Source organism: Xyrauchen texanus, chromosome 1 (assembly GCF_025860055.1).
Source record: "Xyrauchen texanus isolate HMW12.3.18 chromosome 1, RBS_HiC_50CHRs, whole genome shotgun sequence".
NCBI classification, from domain to species: domain Eukaryota; kingdom Metazoa; phylum Chordata; class Actinopteri; order Cypriniformes; family Catostomidae; genus Xyrauchen; species Xyrauchen texanus.
In genome coordinates this window covers 12,409,797-12,417,330 of record NC_068276.1, presented here as the reverse complement: position 1 = coordinate 12,417,330, position 7,534 = coordinate 12,409,797, and the positions used below count along the sequence as shown (strand labels likewise).

General features: G+C 39.7%; 1 pseudogene; it reads right to left on the bottom strand.

The window, feature by feature from the left end:
• Positions 1-1,099: 1,099 nt before the first annotated feature.
• On the bottom strand, positions 1,100-5,764 carry LOC127644948 (mitochondrial glutamate carrier 1-like; annotated as a pseudogene).
• Between the last annotated feature and the right edge of the window lie 1,770 nt (positions 5,765-7,534).

The following is a 7,534-nucleotide window of genomic DNA, read 5'->3' as shown; positions in this document are numbered from 1 at the left end:
AAATAAAACGTCTTTATAGAGCAAAGAAAAACTAGTTAAAATAGAGGTACGTACAAACAAACTAAATTTTCTCCAAAATACTACAGCGTGGACACATTCCCAAAAAAGGTGAGGGGCAGATTCATCTACAGCATTACAGAAGGAGCAAAGTAGATCTATTTCAGGGAGCATGTTTCTTAAATAAAGATTTAAAGGACGCCTCCTTAACCTTGTTTGTAATTAAATATTTGTGAGGTAAAGTCCATACGACCTGCATCAGACATGCTTGTGTCGCGTCTCGGGTGTGTTGTGTCATAAAAATAAAATGCTTAGGCCACTGTGTCAAGTTAAATATAGTGTAATACTCAATCTTTAAACACATCTTGAGATCCCTTGGTTCGCACGTTTGTGTTGTGTGTCTGCTGAAGAGTTGTTAATGTTTTGTTCACTGTAATAAACTGTGTGTTGCTCACACAGCTGAAATTTCACTTACTGCCCTCTGGAGTAAACAGGTGGTACTACAAGCTATAATTTCTTAGGAAAGCATTGCGATTAAATGCGTTAATTTTTTTTATTAAGCACGTTATTAACGCGTTAAATCGACAGCCCTAGTTTTTATCTTAATTGCTATAGATGAACGAACTAGATGAAAATCAAATTTCAATCAAATCAGATGAATTTCAAATATACAATTTCATGTGACAGGTTTGAGTTTAACATCTGGAGTGTCCTTGAGCCTTACAAAGTCAATACATTGATACAATTTTGACTCAACGGGTTGTGTTACAAGATTTAAGAAATCTCTACTGTCTCGATTTCCTGAATTTCAAAAGCTAAAACGACAGTTTGCGTTTTACTTTAAATATACAAAACAAATGTACATGTTTTTTGGTTTACTTAAACATTTATTTAAACTTTTAAACAATGTAAAAAGTGGTAACCTGCAATTGCTAACTTAATTACCTATTTTGACCTGATCAAACACTTATATTAGTGTTGCGGGTGTAACCTAATGTTTCTCTGTACTTTTCAAACCCCTGATGGAAATTGGCCTTCAAAGCTGATCGGAAACTTAGCATTATTATTAGTGCTACAGTTTGAAATGCTAGCTGTTCCAAGATCAGCGCTTCCAGCTACAGTGTAGATTCAGTGTTTTTGTCATGAGAACACATTCACTAACTCCCATGAAGTAAACCACATGAGCGATGCCAAAAAGGGGAGCAATGGCCAATGCACAACAGTAAAATTAATGCAATTGGACCCTCGTTATGAAGAATCTTACTGTCAAGGAAATGAAAAAGAGAATAATAGATAACTATTTTGTGTTATGTGTCAAATTTAAAAAGTGTTTGTGGCACTTTAAAAACCAGCTCGAAACTCAAAACACCTTGATTTTTGGTTAGGGATGTCGCACGTACTCAAATTCTCCACTGTAACTTTCACTTTCAGAAGTGAAAGTGAAAGTGGAGATTTAGAGTATAAAAAAAGACTTACATTTTTATCTTCTTCTCACCCACACCTATTATATTGCTTCTGAAGATATGGATTTAAACACTGGAGTCTTATGGGATACTTATGTTTCCTTAATGTTATTTTTGGAGCTACAAAGGCCTGATCACCATTCACTTGCATTGTATGGACCTACAGAGCTGAGATATTCTTCTAAAAATACATTCTGCTGGTAAGCAAATAATGACATGATTTTCATGTTTGGGTGAACTATTCCTTTAAAGAGATTTTTAAGAGGTCGCCATGTGCAACGTCTGCCACAGAAGTCTATGTAAACTTACCTGATACAGTCTTTGACTCCACTCTAAGTGTTCTCCTGACTTCCACGAGCCAACAACTGAAGCCTGGTCTTTATCACTGCAATCTAGAAATACACAAACAAACACAAACACACAATTACACACTTAGTTTGCATTCATACATCTCATACATGTTTCCTCTTAAAGATACTGGTGGCATTGTAAAGAAATTGTGAAACTAAAAAAGCACAATAACTGTGTAACAAACAAGGGCATAGGTTTGGTTTGAATGTTGGTAGGGACATACTACAAGGACATTATTCAAAATGTTGAAAGTATAGTGTCTATAGGCACAATATTTCCTTATATAACAAGTCTCATTTTCTATCCCACTGCCCCACCATATTAATTATAACACCCTTTTGTTTACAGGCACTATTTTGATCACAAACATCTAAAATGATTTACTGTATTTTATAGACAATCATGCTTTTCCTAACTAGCAAAATAAAACGTGCACTGACTCATTTAGCTCAACTCTCTCACACATACCTATGTCATCATAGAAGCACACACATACTAGACACATGTTTAAATATTTTATTAACTTTATGGATGAATGCATTAAAATCATACCACAAAGTAATTTGTGTACTGCCCACCGCTACATTTTTTTATTTGGATTGGCAAGTTATACTGACATTTTCCTGCACCTCTAATCCTCCCCCTTACTTGGCACAGTTGTTGCAATTCAAAGGAGTCTTCCTGAAGAGGTCGCTTACCACCTGTAAAACTGAATCTTCCACTGGGCCGCATACAAAACTATTTTGACTTAGTCTTTGATAGGAAACGTTTGTACACAAAAAGATTGCTTGTTTAAATCTATTAGTTAAAAGGCTTGGACCTAAGATACAAATGGAAACCTGCCCGTGTAATCTTCAGAGAATAAGAAAGAAAAGCCCTTAAGCAGTAAACACAAACTACTGTTATTGGTGCATCCTGAACAGTGCAGAGAAAAGTACAGGTGCCACGAAACAACACCTTTTATGCATGGCTTCAGAAGACATCTGAGAATAATTTACACATGAATAATGAAGAATTTTTAGTAATCATTCAAATGAAAATAAAACAAATGATAAAGTTAAAGGATATTGTAAGTGGTAAAATTGCCAGGACATTTTCGATTTTCTGAAAGTTGAGAGGGACATGTCCCTACCATCCCTACCTAAATCTACGTCTATGAAATCAAACAAGCCATGATGTTACATTTGATAACTTGATGTAAAATGTAAAACAATTTAAGGAGTCATGCCTTTAAGATCCTATACATGCACCTAGGCAAGAGGAAGCTAAAGCACTATTTGGACAGGATTAGACTTCTAAACCAGTGTTTCTTAACCCTGGTCCTAGAGGACCCCAGCACTCCACATTTTGGATGTCTCCCTTACATAACACACCTGATACTACTGATTAGCAGTGTTGCATAAACAGGGTGTGTTCCTTCCCTAAGCCACGGTGCCACATCGCTGTAATAATTAAAAAAAGGGGGTCTAGATGCTTCTAAATTACCACTAATCCATTCAACGGCAATACCCTCCAGAGTGACAGCTTTGGAAGGTAAAAGCTGTATGGCTCAAAAATATTGGTCAACGACATCTATCTATCCAAGCAAAAGGAGCCATTGTTCCCTTCACTCAACAATGATGTTAATGAACATCACTTGCGGCTAATCAGAAATATTTACACGTGACTTTAACTACTTTCAGAATGCAAACCAAAAATATATGCTATACAACTTTTAGTCACAAGTTTATGCTTCGTGTTGAAATATTTTTTTACATTTATTTTAATATTTTTTTTTTACCAGTAAACAAATGTACAGTGTGTTTAATTATATAAAAAAAATTACAAATACAACTGTGAATATTATTAACTTATCGACTCCATTATTACAATAACAGATCAAGTGAATTTATAATAAAATGATACAAGCAATGGCTAGTTTTGTAAACGTTTACTGTAATAATTTAAGGCTTTTAAATACTACAGATTTGAAGGGATGTCACATGTTTTTGTTTATAGAACCAGAATGGGTTTGCAGTTGCGGCTGGTTTAATGTAGCCTTAACACTTGGCAAACCTGTGGACTAATTACGAAAGATCTGGTTCTGGTCTGCTTGGCCACAAAGTGTCCATCAGTTGAACCCATGTAAACATTTGTTTTGAAGGGCCCTTCGAAGCAGCTACTTATGAGCACTTTGGTATGGAATGCCCCTTTAACATGGCAGCCCTGATTGTTCTCCCTTCAAAATGCCCTTCGGAGGCTGATTCATTTCATTTGAAACGCAGAGAATGTGTTGGGTTATTAGCCAAAAAAAGGTCATCCACTGCAAATAATGAATTATGAATAATGAGATTAATTATTGATTAATCACAATCTAATTCCTCCAGTTACACTCTAAAACACTTTTCCACTCAATGAAATTAAAATATCTATATTTCCTTATTGTTCATTGTTGCACACAATTCGTACACTCCGCACCACTAGCCTTTCTCGTGCTGAAATTAAAATTTAGGCGATTAAAATGCTATAATTGTATGAGGTTACATGTTTTGCTGCAGTTTCCCAGTGAAATGTCCAGTGGGGTGCCCCAAAAGCGATTAAAATTGTGCTATAATTAGATGAGGTTTTTCAGGTGAATTTTAGATGGATGTCTCAATAAGTTAAATGTACCTACCTAACCTAAAACTTTAGCCTTAACCTAACCAATACTGTCCAAAAAGATGATGAGAGGTGAACAAAACAGACATCATTACCCTTGACCAACACCTAAACCTAACGGATTGTGTTTTAAAATGCAAATGCGACATGAAAAGCATATATTCTGCACGTGCCAATTCTATGGTATTTTAGTTTTGAGTATTCTTGGCTGGGCTTGAACTTTGACCTATGAGTCCAAAGTCCAGCATTCTATCATGTGAGCTACCCACAAGCTAATAACATTGGAATAAGTGTGTAAATGTAGGTGTAGCTGCAAAAGAAGCATTAACATGTATAGTTTTTCAAATGATGCGTTAGAGTAAAAGTGTTTCAATATCATAACATACAGTAGCAGAGTGTGAGTAATAGAATGAAAAATAAGTGCTTATAAAGTCATAATTAGCCATTGTACTCATGAGTTTTGTAAAAGTGAATAAAAAACAGTTGTTATAGCACCTCTAGTGCAAATTTCACCAGGAAACTGTTGAAAAATTTAGAAAGTGGCACGTAAAACTCAGTTTACCAAAATGTATTGTATATAAGTTGATGACATCATAATGAAACAGTTGCTGTCGGTCGCCCCTGGGTGTTCGGTCCAGGAACAGTGGTTCCTAAGAAAGATCAGGGGCTTAAGCCCCCACGACACCACTGATATTGTAGGTAGTACATAGCTCACTAGCTTTTGGAGAAGAGCCTAAACATATTTTGTGGGGAGAATAAAAAATACACCATTTTATTTTATTTCCTCTTATTTTCTGCTTTCATGACTTATGATATCTCTATTGTGAATTATACCTAACTGTACCCTTTAGCTAACTTAATCAGTGGTCCTTGAAATTGAACATATAGTAGTTATATACACAAGTCATCTCACTAAATGTCTCCATTCATACAGCATAGACTGCCTCACCATCCATAGGATTGCCAACAACAGCTGCAGTGGATCCTGCAAGACAGCCAGAGTGGAAGGACATGTAAAGCTGAGCCAAGCCATGAACATTCCTTCTGCACAGGCTGTTCAGGTTTGCAAATAATGGGAAGTAGATAATAGAAAAGGGCACATCTCTAAAGGACAGAAAGAGACAATACAGACACAACCGTATGAGGTAAAAGAAGAACAGAACACATTATGGCCTGTTGGACTCCTTTAATAGAGTGGCCCCCAGTCCCTTATAGAGACCAGAGGTGCCTTTGCCCTTCAGCATATCTCTAGACAGCTGGAGGGTAGTGGGAGAATTCATCTGAACAACACACACTTCCTGTTCCTCCTCTTCCATCCTGCTGGCCAGTCAGTCTCCTCTGGTCCTCTGTCAGAGATATCAGATATGCTTAGTGTGGAATATATTATATACTGCCTGTTGTTTTTAAAGTTTAGGTTGCAATACAGTATGCAGTATGTAAGATAAATGTTTCATAAAGTAGTAATGTACAAAATTTTCATCGCATGGCCTTATTATTTTGCATGTTTATTCAATGAGTGTCATCCAGTGATCTTAATATACTTAAAATAAATACAGTTATTTTTGCTTTTTAAATCCACTTGTGTAAAAATGTCTCAACTTCCAATCAAATAATGGAGGGGTGTTTCGAGTGGAAATAGGGAAGTACTTGCATACTTGCCTTGTCGGAAGTATGGCATGTGGAGAAGTCCCATGGTAGGTCCTACCCAACGGGAGAGGAGCTTCTACAAACATGGTGACTGGGGCAGAAGGAACTCAGCCCAAGGAAGACGCAATTTACCAACAGAGAAATGATTTAGCAGAAGATATAAGTCGCATTGGATCACCTATGGGGAACTAACACATGCAGAGCACCTACCCAAATACAGGGCGTAGTTAGCACATAGACTGAGCCGGCGGTGAGTTTCTCCACAAACTCATCTGCCACAGGGCTAGGAGGAACTCATCCAGGGAACAAATTTTTTGAACACTACTGGGAGTCAACAGTGAACATCTTCAGCTCAGAGGAGGTGAAAGGCGCTATGCGCAAGCGATAATGTCGCGAGGAGCGTGATGTCCAAGAACCAAGTCTGGGTGTGCCAGTAGAGTGCTACTAGGACAACCTGCTCCTCGTCCTCCCTGACCTTGCACCGGGTCTGTGAAAGTAGGCTCGCTGGGGGAAACGCATTTTGCATTGTCCAGAGGGCCAGCTATGTGCCAGCGCGTCTATACCGAGGGGTGCCTCAGTCAGGCCATACCAAAGCAGGCAGTGGGAGGATTCTGGGGAAGCGAACAGGTCTACCTGTGCCTGACCAAATCAACTCCAAATCAGCTGGACCATCTGGGGTGGATTCTCCACTCTCCCCTGCGGATAACCTGTCATGATAGCGCATCCCCTGCAGTGTTGAGGTCGCCTGGGATGTGAGTAGCTCGTAGCGACTTGAGGAGGAGACAGCGGGCGAGTTGTGACATACAACGGGAGCGTAAACCGCCTTGTCTGTCCGAACCAGCACGCGCTTGCCCTCGTTCAATGGCCGGAACCTCCACAGGGCAAGCAGTATTGCCAACAACTCGAGGCAGTTTATGTGCCAACGTAGCCGCAGGCCCGTCCAGGAGCAGGTGGCTGCGTGCCCGGGGCAGGATGTGTTGGATAGCCTCCGTCTGCGGCTTCACTGCCAAGAACAGCTGGTTTGCCGAACAGGCCAACCTGAGAAATGGTGGCGTTAAGAAACCATGCAACCAGGCCTCTCTCATCTTGACCAGGTTGAGCCAAAGGTGATGCTCCTGGACCACCAAGGTGAACTTCATCGGCCAGAGGGCGAGGGCGGTCGCTGAGTGCAGTTCCTGCATCAATCACGGGGCGGAACTACTCTTGTGCAGTTCTTTTAGTGCCTTGGCTTGGTGGACTTGCAGGAGAGCCATGGTGTACATGTTGGATTGTTCAGCGGCACCATAGGCTTTGGCCATCAGGGACGACGTATACCTACAGGCCCTGGACGGGAGCTTCAGGCGCCCGTGCCAAGTGGCGCCTTATCTGGGGGCATACGAGCGTCTTATCCACTGGGGGGGGGCATACGAGCGTCTTATCCACCGGGGGATCCCCAAATA